The sequence below is a fragment of the Sinocyclocheilus anshuiensis genome, unplaced genomic scaffold (assembly GCF_001515605.1).
Source record: "Sinocyclocheilus anshuiensis isolate Anshui unplaced genomic scaffold, SAMN03320099.WGS_v1.1 scaffold715, whole genome shotgun sequence".
In the NCBI taxonomy this organism is placed as follows: domain Eukaryota; kingdom Metazoa; phylum Chordata; class Actinopteri; order Cypriniformes; family Cyprinidae; genus Sinocyclocheilus; species Sinocyclocheilus anshuiensis.
The window spans coordinates 1,301,142-1,314,843 of record NW_015551089.1 but is presented as its reverse complement, the minus strand read 5'-3'; the positions used below and the strand labels follow the sequence as shown (position 1 = coordinate 1,314,843).

Below are 13,702 nucleotides of genomic sequence, written 5' to 3'. Positions count from 1 at the left end.
GTGGACGAAGAGGAGTCCAGCCCGGGGTCGTCACATGTGGTTGCCGCAAGCCCGCTGGACGCTCCTTCGTCGAATCTGCCGGCCGCACCGTTCTCAAGCCCACCAGCCACCGCTCACTCTAGCCCGCTGTGTGTTTCATTGTGAAAGTAACCGCATAAACACATTTCATTAAACCAAATACACAAAATAACGTTCTTTTTAGCAACATCATATGACCCCTTTAAGCATGTGCATCCACAAAAATGCAGCAAATTGTTAAAACATTAGGGATAGTTCACCCAACAATGAAAATTCAGTTGACGGTAGCCATTGACTTCCATAGTGTTTGTTTCCATACTATGGAAGTCAATTGCTACCGTTTGGTTATCAAAATTCTTCAAAATATCTTCTTTTGCACTGAACCGAAGAAATAAACTCATACAGGTTTGGAACAACTTGGGGTGAGTAAATGATGAAAAAAGTTTCATTTTTGGGTGAACTATGCCTTTAATTAAATGAGACAATTCTGGTAACATTACAACACACATACATAAAATAAAAAAATAAAATAAAATACACAAATACAAATGATTAAAAACTATTTTAATAAATACTTTAAACAAAAAAATACATAGAAATATAGTAAATAAATAAATAAATACTGGATGAGTGTCCACCTCTTGTCGGTTAAATCCATATATATGAATCAATCTACTCATGCTTTTCTCCAAGGCAGCCAACAGGCGGCACTGTAGAGATTACAGTAGCGCACGTGCACCTTGAGAGTGGAGCCTACAAAAAATTAATATTCAAATGTCCAATGACTTGCTTTCTGAATTACATGTAACAGAACTGAAGATTGCTTTAGAAAATTTAAATGGTCAAATTTAGAGTGAAATTTTCTGGTTTCATGTAAATGACTATGGCTCAATACTAGTTCTCATTTTTAACAATACCAGCTCACATTTTTACGCAGAAGATGCCTCACTTCCCCTGCAACAGTTACTATGGAAAACCCACGCTTCCTCTTTCTCTCTGGCTTAATCATGCCAGATGTCAAAGGTGCTTTCTACAAATGGGTTATGAAGTAGGGCCTGAAACTCTTAAAATAGTCTAATTAAGTTTTTTTTTTTTTTTTTAAACAAACGAAGAGTAAAAACAGGGGTTTTGTCATTTTTATCAATAAATATTAAACAAACAAAACCACAACACAATGTCAGAATGAATAACAGGGTTGAAAATTTAGTCTTTCTACAGTAACTTAAGTAATGTTGTTGAATAATTGAGCTTGGCGAATGCATTAAACGCAATTAAAATACAATAAGCAATAGTCAGAATACATAATTTTTAAGAATTAAGTTGTCTCCCAACCATGTAGAAAAGGTTCAAATGTTAGAAGTTTTGTGCTAACAGAGCTGTACACAAAATGAAGTACACAGATTTATGTTTAAAGGTATTAAAGGGGTCATATGATGCTGCTAAAAAGAACATTATTTTGTGTATTTGGTGTAATGAAATGTGTTTATGCGGTTTAAAGTTCAAAAAACACATTATTTTCCACATACTGTACATTATTGTTTCTCCTCTATGCCCCACCTTTTTGAAACGCGTCAATTTTTACAAAGCTCATCGGTCTGAAAAGCGAGGTGTGCTCTGATTGGCCAGCTATCCAGTGCGTTGTGAGGCCGAATACCTCAAGTGTGAGACGGAAATGTTACGTCCCTTACCATACTGTTGATGCCGTGTCCCGCAGATCTTCTTTATGCACCAAGAGCTTGTAACACTCCAAAGAGAAAGGAAAAATTGAAATCGCATCATATATCCCCTTTAAAGTCATTATTATAAATTAATAATTATTTAATTTAATAAATTAAAATATTTTTACTACAATGAATTGAATAGCAAGACTTAATTCGATTTTTTTTTAATTAAAAATATTTTACTATCAATATCAGTTTTACTGAATATCAGTTCATTGTATCAATATCAAAACAGATAATGTCAAAAGTAAGACATTGTTATAGGACTTTAATGTTAAACACAGAGGTCAAGAACTCTTCCCTTGAGAAATCACATACATACGTTTGATGCATTAAAAACAAATTTTTATGGTCATCTTAATAAGTTGATGTTATAGTTCTCACTACAGATATGGGATCTAATGCATGGGACACAAAAGACTACCAGAATAGTGGAAAGTGCCAAATGTTGCTGTACAATTTTGGGGCAGTCGTGGTCTAATGGCAAGAGAATCAGACTTGTAACCCAAAGGTTGTGGGATCGAGTCTCTGTACCAGCAGGGATTGTAGGTGGTGGTTTGAAGAGAATGACCAACGCTCTCTTCCACCTTCAATACCACGACTGAGGAGAGACCCCTGAGCAAGGCACCGAACCCCCAACTGCTCCCCAGACGGCGCAGCAAAAATGCCTGCCCACTGCTGCGGGTGTGTGTGTTTTCACTTGGATGGGTTAAATGCAGAGCACAAGTTATGAGTATGGGACACCATTCTTGGCTACACGTCACTTCAGCTGAAGGACTGCTGAACTGCTGACTGCTGAAAAGCACAACAATGATCCTTTTACATGCATGCAGAATATACATTGATCTTTACTGTGTATACTGTGTATACAAACAGAGGCTATTAAGATGGTAACTGATATGTTGGAAACAAATTATTAATAACACAAACCAACAGGATGGCTGGCTTTGACACTGTGACTTCTAATGAGATTACTCAGCACAGCAGGAAAGGATCTGTGACATACTGTTTTACATCATGGGCCATCTGGGCCTCTGATTGGTGGACAGTGACATCATGTGTAGTGGTTCTATTCTGTTTCGCAGCAGACTGGCTGATAGCAGGTGTAAAAATATGCAGACACACCATTTACAGTGCAAAAAATAATCAAGCAATTAATTTTATTGGAATGAAAGAATGCATCTAATCTTAGAAACACATTACACATCCATAAGTCATTTTATAGGATTATTCTGGATTCAGTATAACAAAGTGCGATCAACAATATTTGTGGCATAATGTTGACTACCAGAAAATATTCTTTAAATAATAAAGTGTGAGGCACGTACAATGGAAGTGAATGGGGCCAAATGGTTAACCTCACTCAGTATTTCCAAATGTATAGCCACATGATATAAACAATGCATGTTAATGCGATTTTACTGATGTTTTTACAGCTTTCTACATCCTGAAATGACCGTTAAAATGACTAGTACAGCTTTACAGTTTAAATAATACACAGGTTCTAATAGAAGAACTAGTACTTTTATAAAATTCTATATTAATTATTTTGTTTGTAAGTACTCAATTTATGCTATTTAAAGTGATAATCAACAACTAATAACTACAAATGCTGTTGATTGATCTTAACTTGTATTGAACCCGAAATATTTATACATACATTTTGTGATTAATACCTTAATAGCAATATGCAATGCTTAATATTTAGGGTTTATAAAAAGCAGTATACTCTAAGAAACATCCATAAAAATATGGCCTGTTGTACTATGTTAATATGAAGGAATTAATATATAAATAGCATTTTGTTTTTGTAAAATGTACTCCAATAATAAAATGTTTTATTTACAACTTTGAAAACAATATTGTTTACAGTCTACCTTTTCAGTTTCTATATGGATTTGTGGTCACACTTTAGTTTGGAGACCAATTCTTACTATTAACTAACTATTAACTATATGACTTTTGCCTGAATAAGCTCCTAATTTGCTGCTTATTAATATTTAGTAAGGATAGTTGTTAACAGTGTTGGGGAAAGTTACTTTTGAAAGTAATGCATTACAATATACACAGCGCACACAATTCCTCTGCACTTCCGATTTCTCCCAATATGGGGACAGGAGACTTGTCAGTCAATAAATGGGAAAACAAAGTAACTGGCATTACTTTTTTTGAAAAAGTAACTCAGATATTTTATTGTAAATTAAAAAAGTAATACTTTACTAGTACTTTACTACTTTACTAGTTACTTGAAAAAAGTAATCTGATTACGTAACTCGCATTACTTGTAATGAGTTACCCCCAACACTGGTTGTTAAGTTAGGTATGGGGTAGGATTAAGGGATCTAAAATATGATCATGCAGAATAAGGCATTAATATGTGCTTTATAAGTACTAATAAGCAGCCAATATGCTAGTAATATGCATGTTAAGAGAATTGGTCCCTAAACTAAAGTTACCGATTTTTTTTCTTACAATGTAGTGAAGTAATAGTGATTAACAAGCAGCACTACTAAACTAACTGATGAGTGAAGTGTGCAGGAAGTACACCTCAAAAACAACATGAGAAAAAGATTTGATCAAGATCTTAATCCACCCAAACACTGACTTGACTTAAAACTGTCAACCACAGCCAGTGTAGCCACACCCAAACAGGGCCTTATCCGTTATGCAGTGTTGCCAGATCTCACAGAAAAAAATAAGCAACCTTAAAAAAAAGGCGCTTATGATAAGCATACATGGCAACATTGCAGTTATGCCCAAAACAATTACATTGGGCTTAGGTTAGCAGTAAAGGGCATTAAAGCCACAAGCCGCCTGCAAGTCTGACAACACTGAAGCCATTGTTTACTGTAGAGAAAATGTTCTAATGCATTGTGCTTGCTTCAGGACACAACCCTCAAAAAAAGAAGGAGAGTCAGTTTCATAATAGCAGCCCTGCAAAGAAACAAATAAGTTAGATATTTTACAGTGCATACTAGACAAGCACAATGACTAGAATTAAGGCAGTGCAAGCGAAGTTACAGAGTTCTGTGAGGCAAAACGCAGCCGACTTCACAAAGCGATGGCGTCGGTAATGTGGCATTACATATGCCTGTCAGTGGGTGGCCTGCAGACAGATCTAAAGCTCCTGTCACGCACAGACTGCTGCTGGTGTGTGTGAACTAACATTAGGAAGTGTGCTGTTGCCTGTCAAAGCCTGATGATGCTCTGTGTGCGAGGCAGTTATAATCAAACCATGAAACTTAACCCACAGTCTGAAGGAAGTGGTTGATAGATCCTCAAAACCGTAATTTCCAACTGTCAGTTTTGAATTCTATTGTGCTATAAAATGCTACTACACACTAGGCCTGTCAGTGTATTCATTTTGTACAATTTACAGGTTAAAAATTTTAGAAAGCCTTACTCCGTCTTAAAAATCTGGTCCCTATGGGGTTAAAACAGTGAGATGCGATTGCAGTGGCTAAAGACATGCTGACAAAAAACAAAAGGCTCGGATGGAATTAATTAATGCTTCCTGTGTTGTTAATGCTTCCTACATTTTAATCAGAATGGTTTGCTGTGGACTGCAGACCAGTGATGTTTGATGATATGGAAATCAAATATATTAAAGGAATAATTTGCCCAAAAAAGAAAATTTGCTGAAAATGTACTCGCCATCAGGCGATCCAAGGTGTAGATGAGTTTGTTTCTTTAATCAAAACAGATTTGGAGACATTTAGCATTACATCACTTGCTCACCAATGGCAGTGAATGGGTGCCATCAGAATGAGAGTCCAAACAGCTGATAAAAACATCACAATAATATACAAGTAATCCACACAGCACCAGTCCATCAGTTAATGTCTTGTAAAGTGTAAAGCTGCATGTTTGTAATAAACAAATTCATAATAAAGACATTTTTAACTTCCATCTGTTGCTACCGGCTAAAATACGTATGCATACTTATACGTAATATTGCTTTATAGTGAAAACGTTGTCTTGTCTGAATCAGCAGAGAAATACACAAGCAGTTTACAAGTGAAAACAGCCCAATACAGTTTTAAACAAATATGTCGGTAAATTTTGATGTGAGCGGACAACAGGGGATGGACTTTTTCACTGGAGGAAGTGTTATTATGGACTGCTATTTTGGCCAGAAGCATCAGTTTGAAGTTAAAATACTTTAATGATGAATTGCTTTTTTTTACACAAACACAGCTTTTCATGTCACACAATGTTAATTGGACTGGAGTTGTGTGGATTATTTGCGATTATTGTGATGTTTTTATCAGCTGTTTGGACTCTCATTCTGACAGCACCCATTCACTGCAGAGGATCAATTGGTGAGCAAGTGATACAATATTATATTTCTGAAAATCTGTTCTGATGAAGAAACAAACTCATCTAAGTCTGCGATGGCCAAGGATGAGTACATTTTTATTTTTGGGTGGACAATTCCTTTTTGTAATTCACTTTTTGTAATTGTGTTTTAGAGTAATGTGATGTCTTAAATTATCTTCGTTTGGGGGGCTTTTTTAAACAAATATTGAGACATGCCATATTGATTAATCAATATAGGACATAATCAATTAGATAACTTTTTTTTTTATTGACAGCCTATCTAAATAACAGATACACTAACTGTTTATGTACTGTAGGGCTTTTTTTACACTGTGACTCATCAGTGTTCTCCTTCAGGGACTTATAGCTCATATTAGCTTTTTTCCCACCTGCAGGTTTGCCAACACATCACTTACATGACATGTCCATAGGGGAAATGAGACTTTTAATAAGAAGTTTCTCTTCCTAGTTATTAGGGGGAAAAAAGACTTGTGCTTTTTGATTGAAGAACAAAGTGTAACTGCTTGACATGTTTACAGTTACAGTGGCCTCAAAAATTATGTGGATACTTATAAACCACATGCAACGTATACATGTTTTGTTATAAAATATCAAACTAAACGCCATTTAAAAAAATTTAAAATAAAAAATAAAACCTTTTCAAGAACATTTCACAAACGATGTTTTTAATAAAAAGTCTTATAATAATAAAACAGAAACATATTTAGTTGTTAAAGGGGTCATATGATGCTTTTTTAAAGATCACTGACATGGCTGCTTCAACACTAACTGCGGTTACTGAAACCACGCCTTCTTTCTTTGCGTGAACATTTGGGTGGCATTATGCTAATATTTCCACATAGTGAGGTAGATATGTGGGGGCGTGTTAGAACGAGCCGTTTTAGGGGGGCGTGACAGATTCTTAACTTTGATAAAGAATATCTCTTTGGTTTTGAGACTTTAGTCTTTGCAACTTCAGGGATCTTATCTATGCACCAAGAGCTTGTAACACTCCAAAGAGAAAGGAAAAATTGAAATCGCATCATATGACCCCTTTAAATGTTAATGGAACATGTTACTCGGCCACCTGTGTGAGCTTGAAAGGAAGTGACATATGTCCACTAAAAATAACCTTGAGATCTGTTGGTTAAAAATAACTGCAAAAGTCATACATTAAGTGTGTCTTAAGTGTGATCTAAATCTGCTACAATTTGACTTAAGATATTTCATAAATATACAGTATATTCAAAAATATTTTTAATGCGAGAGCTCTTGAATATCATGGACAGCATAAACAACATTGTTTTCAGTGCATAGCATATAGAAAACATTAAATAATAAAATAATTCTCCTCTGCATACTGTTCTCTCCATTCATAATCCACAAATACTTGGCAGCAGAGGGCTCGCTTTTCTCAAGGCCTTGGCCAAAACAGAATTTCAACAAAAATATTGTATTCTAGGCCATCCAGTCAGAAGTCTTTGCCTCTGCATCTGTAATGTCAGTGCAAAAAGTCAACTCCCTTCTCCCTTCCTGTCTGTGGCTTCTGTTTGAACTAAGCTTTTTGTGGATGACTTTTGGCATATATCAATGTCTATAAACTGGGTTATGTTTACGTGGGTACCAGACAGGAATGTGCCACTATAGAATGCAGATTAAAAATGGGCAGATCTTTTCCATTTGAAAATTTTAGATACTCCACTTTTTAAGCCCCAAGCAACATTTACACATCATTTGCATCAATTTAATACCTCCAGTTTGCAATTCGCATGAAATATTCTGACATGAAAGGAAACACGGAGGGCTTAAATGATCTCAGTGCTTTGTCTTTGCATGTGGATTAGTTTGAGTTTTCTAAAGGTCTGTAATTATGAGTTGTTAGGCGTGAAAGATCTAGCCCTAACTCCTCTTTCAAATCAGTAACAGCTCAGTACGACTATGGCCTGCTATGGGGTTTCAGTGAGTACAGATGGCTCCATTCAGTCTTCTGAACCACAACAGGAAGAGCGCCAACTATAAACCACTTCCTGTGTCAAATGAGGAGCAATGGTATGTAGTGTTTATGAGCACTTGAGCAGGGCAAGACACTTACTGCTAAACTCTGAAAACAGATTGAAGCCATATCAGCATACAGGTGATATTTCTAATTAGTGGATAAATCAAGTGATACATATAATCAGATTTATGCAGTGCATCTTCAGTAAAATTTTTCAAATATGGCCCTAAGCTTATCAAGATGAAAGGAAATATACAATACTGTACATGGGGCACAACGTAAAATATTTCAGCACATGACTTGCCTTAAACCTATTGCATTTAGGTTGTATTTTGGAATTAAAAAATAAATAAACAAATAAAATAAAATAAAAATAAAGCCTACAAGAATCAAAGATATCAGATTAAAAAAAAACATCAGAACAAAAGAAAAGAAAACAAAACTTGATTGAGTCTTACAAAGAAACAAAAACTGGACTAAAACCAAAACAAAAACATGACAGGGTGGTCTTTCAAAGAAACAAGAAATGAATAAAACAAAACATCATAGGGTCTTTCAAAGAAACAATTAAATAACAAAAAACACAAAACAAAACATGATGGGGCCTTAAAAGAGAAACAAGAATTAAATAACAAAAACAGAACAAAACATGATAGGGTCTTACAAAGAAAAAAAAAACACAAATTAAATAAAACACAAAACAAAGCATGATTGTGTCTTGCAAAGAAACAAAAATTAAAGAAATTGCATTCAAAACAAAACACATGATTGGGTCTTGCCTGTATTATAGTCACCACCACTACGGTTTTCTAGGTGTTTTCCAGGGCGTTGCTATGCGGTTGCTAACTTCCTATCAAAAGAGCTCACCCAAGTATATGGGAATTTGTGTAATAATGTACACAGGACAGTTAAATTTAACAGCAATGTTACATAAATTATATTAGATTACAGTTCTACACAATCTAAAGCATGTATGAAGTTCCAGTTCAGATGATGGCATCTGACATAAACTGGGTAGACTTAGTAGGACAGGTTTGTCCTGATCAGCCATCTCACCAGAATGAAAGAGAAAGATCTGACTCAGACATACTCACACTTGACAGTAAGAGCCTCGTAAGACTGTTGTCACAGCAACGGGAAAATCAAACAGGCCTTTGAATGAGTTTTGTCTGGTGTACTCTAGTGTAGAATGGGTGGGTCTGCGCTGTGCCCATGGTTACACCCTTTTACCAGAGTGAGTTACAACTGAAAGAAATGCCAACCGAATTAACTGACACACTTTGGATAAGTGAGTTGACACATATGTATGAACACATCATGTTTGTAAAGACTGTAGACAGAGAGGTAGGAAAATTATGCAAGTATGCAATGGCTATTTGTTTCAATGAAAGCCCAGCTTTAAATATTGGTTTTGGGATCTTAATCGAATCAAGTCTGTTGGAGAGATGAATCTATGGAAGCTTGTTTCCACCACTGAATAAAAAATAAAAAAGGTAATTGTGATTTTTTTTTTTTTTAGAATTGTGAGATATAAAGTCGCAATTGTATGTAATAAAGTCACAATTTTGAGATATAAACTCACAATTCTGAGAAATAAATTCAGAATTGCAAGATATCAAATTTTTTCTCGCAATTGCGAGTTTATATCTTGGAATTTTGACTTTATAACAAGCAATTGTGAGTTATAAAGTCAGAATTATGAAATATAAACTTGCAATTATGAGAAAAAAGCCAGTATTTTAATTTTTTTACTCAGAATTGAACTTTATAACTTGCAATTGTGAGTTTATATCTCACAATTCTGAGAAGTCAGAATTGCAATGAAATATAAACTTGCAATTATGAGAAAAAAGCCAGTATTTTAATTTTTTTACTCAGAATTGAACTTTATAACTTGCAATTGTGAGTTTATATCTGCAGGATATAAACTCACAAATTGCGAGAAAAAAGGCTATAGTTTATCTTGCAGTTCTGACTTTATTCCTTGCAATTGTGAGTTTATATCCTGCAATTCTGGAAAAAAGTCAGAATTGTTAGATAAAAATTAAGTTACCATTTTTTTTTTAGCGTCAGAAACGAGCTTCCATAGGAAACAGTTCTCTCCTATAAGAATAATAATCAATTACTCTGTTCAACTCTCACTGGTTAACAGATCTATCAATGAGTCACCATGGGAGGCACCCCATTGGTTACGCAATACATCCATCATGTCTGAAGAGTGAAACAACAATTCTCACATTCCACCTTCCCATTCATCTACTTTCCCTCTGCCTATTTTCCTCTCAGGAAATCCAGCTACAGAATACCAAATATTCCCATAGGAATGCTTCCTCCAGCCAACATTCCTCCAGTTGCCCAACATAAGTCCGACAAATTGTGAGAAGAAGAAGAAAGAAAAAAGAAAAAAAGTTGCTGCATAATGTGACCAACCCCATAGGCAATAATGAAAGGGCAATGCCAGCTTGTTTGGGAATGAACGGTGACCGGATTTGCTTTTTGAAATAACCAGCGAAAGAGTTTCTGTGTACTTGGTTTTAGGGAGTTAGCCTTCAAAGGTTTTAGGGGACAGTGTCACAAAACTTAGATTCCTGAGAGTTGAGTCAGTGCTATTGGCGGTTCCCTATATCGTCATTGCTAATATTGATCCTAGAGGTCGGCCTTTGACCTCTCCCACCATTCGCTTTTCCATATCCAGTGTTATCTGAGAACATCTGCAGCTAAGGTTCACAAGGGTCAGAGTACACAGAATGTAAACACTGCACAGCGCCATTAACACATCACTGTACTCAGCACACATTCATGTGAGGTACACTTCTGTTTCTGTTAAATGGAGTGTGAATGTTCATCGTTGTGCTAATTTCCTGCTGTCAAAACAAAGAAGATTAAACATTTGCAAAAAATAAATAATTAAAAAAATACATGCGCCACTATACTTCCAGTCTTCTGCAAAATATGATCAAGCCTGTTTAGTGCCTTCATGAAATATTCAAATACAATTTTTTGGAATATGTAAAAATAAAACAAAGTACCAGGGTCCTTTTGCATAACACACAAGCTTGGTCACTTCCCATCCAAGTTAACTAATATTAATGTGCAAAGATTTCCACCTGTAATCAGTGTCAATAGAGTGCTGCAGTGATGCTTTGTTTTTTGTAGGACAAGCCGGAAGTTAACATAACCCTGGTTCCATCTTAAAAAAAAAAAAAAAAAAAAAAAAAAAAAAAGGATTTTTCCATTAGCTTTTGGATTATTTCCGAAAATAAGCTCTGTGAGTAACAAAAGTTTGATTCTCACGTTTTGTTTATTATGATAATCTTCACAAATGAACACAACTTTTATGACTTTTGAAGTCTAGATACAATCAGCCCAAGTAAAAAGCTAAATGTAGGCTATAAACAAACTACACCACAGTCACATGATTTCAACGTCACCAGCATTAAAGGGTTAGTTCACCCAAAAATGAAATTAGTCCATAAATTACTAACGGTTCAAGGCATCCTAGGTGTATATGACTTTCTTCTTTCAGATGAATCCAGTCGGAGTTATATTAAAAATTGTCTTTGATCTTTCAAGCTGTTTAATAGCAGTCAGCGGGTGTTGCAGTGCATCAGTCCAAAAGAAGTGAAATAAAAATCACCCATCCATAATAAAAAAAAGTGTCTCACACGGCTCCGGGGGGTGAACAAAGGCCTCCTGTAGCGAATCGATGCGTTTTTGTAAGAAAAATAACCATATTTAAAACGTAATAATCAATTTAATCTAGCTTGCGCTCACTGTTGTAAACGAAAGCAGTTCCGGGGGAATGACGTATGAGGTCGGCGTTGATGAACGCGGAAAGATCTCCCCTGGAGAGATCAAACAAAACAACGGTCACTAATTAGAAGTACAAAACGAGGATTTGTAAAGAAGAATGTCGGAGGATTTCGATATAAGCCAAGAGGAGACTGGTTTTCCTTTGCTCCTGTAAACAAACGTTGGTTTTCACGATACTCACCGGCGCATGCGCAACACTGACATCATACATCATCCGCCCGGAACTGCTTCCGTGTACAACTGTTGGCGCAAGCTAGATTAAAGTGATTATTACGTTTTGAATATGGATATTTTTCTTACAAAAACGCATCAGTTCGCTACAGGAGGCCTTTGTTCACCCCCCGGAGCCGTGTGAGATACTTTTTTTTTTATGGATGGGCACTTTTTATTTCACTTCTTTTGGACTAGTGCATGCAACACCTGCTGAGTGGCATTAAACAGCTTGAAAGATCAAAGACAATTTTTTATATAACTCCGACTGGATTCGTCTGAAAGAAGAAAGTCATATACACCTAGGATGCCTTGAGGGTGAGTAATTTATGGGCTAATTTTCATTTTTGGGTGAACTAACCCTTTAAGCTTCCCTCAACTCTTTCCATCTTTATTTGGACAACTGAGTAGATGAGTTTACCTGTACGGAGAATGGTGTTTAATGTCTCAGACAACCAATTGTAAGCAGCCACCTTTTTCAAGACAAGTATTAGCAGTAAATAAATCACAAGGGGCTATTACTGATGTATTTCATGTTGTAGAATAAAAAGTTAAAACATATTGAGCTTGTGTTCACCACAGACTTTATTTCAAGCATTTAACCACAAACCTATTCAAATGGACGATGGAACAGGAACTGAACTTGTTTCTGGGTTTTGGCCTACAAAAATATATCATCCCTGCAGCACTCTATAGCAGCCAAATAAAGAACTATGAAGAATGACTAATTATATATATATATATATAGGCAAAAAAATGTATAAAAATAACTTATAAAAAAATAATATCAGCGCAACGGTTTTACACAGATACATAGCAATGGTAAAAAGCTTCTATGTGCCTATTAATAAGTGAAGTATTGCAGTTACCAAACCTGTCCTACAGAAACTATCGTGCAGCAGCCTACTGTCAAGCTGCACAAACAATCATATTTACTCATACTGACCGAGAGGTTAGTGTGTTAGATTGGTTGATAAGATTATCCAAAGGGACACACAATTATGACCATAATTATGAACAGAATGTAATCTTGTGCTTTTTAGGAATGTTTCGCCACCAATCTAATAACCTACAACATAAAACTTAAAACTCAGACTTTATCTGTACTGATTCACTTAATATTAGACAGTTAACACACCCCTATTCCATCCCCTTTTTCTATTTTGAGGTGCGGCCAGTTAAAATATTGTTGGAGTGATTACAAAACTGAACTACAGGCTTGACTGGTCCAGCAGACTGAAATCCTTATTGTTGTGCCCTGCTGGAACAGGCCTTTACCATTTACCTTTTTCTGGCATGATCATTTCATCCTAAAAGAACAATGAATCAACACTATAGTCTCATAACCAAGTTTTGACAGAATTACTTGTCACACTGATGCCAGACTGAATGTGAGAACCACAGCTAGAAAAATTTAAAACAAAAATATAATTCTAGAACCAATGCATTAGGACCTAAAACCATTCAGAGAAACCCCAAACCACTCACTTTGTTTTATTCAGTCATAAACATGAATAGTTACTAGCTTTGATCTATCTATCTATCTATCTATCTATCTATCTATCTATCTTTTATTAAAATTCTTGTGTATTAGGTACTTACCCTCTCATTTAATTAGGCCAGA

General features: G+C 35.6%; 1 long non-coding RNA gene across 1 annotated transcript in view; it reads left to right on the top strand.

The window, feature by feature from the left end:
- Positions 1 to 11,085, top strand: part of LOC107662603 (uncharacterized) — a 13,566-nt gene extending 2,481 nt beyond the window's left edge. The window contains exon 3 of the long non-coding RNA XR_001631233.1: positions 10,342 to 11,085. This is a non-coding gene — a long non-coding RNA (uncharacterized LOC107662603). The remainder of the gene's footprint in view (positions 1 to 10,341) is intronic.
- Positions 11,086 to 13,702: the final 2,617 nt, after the last annotated feature.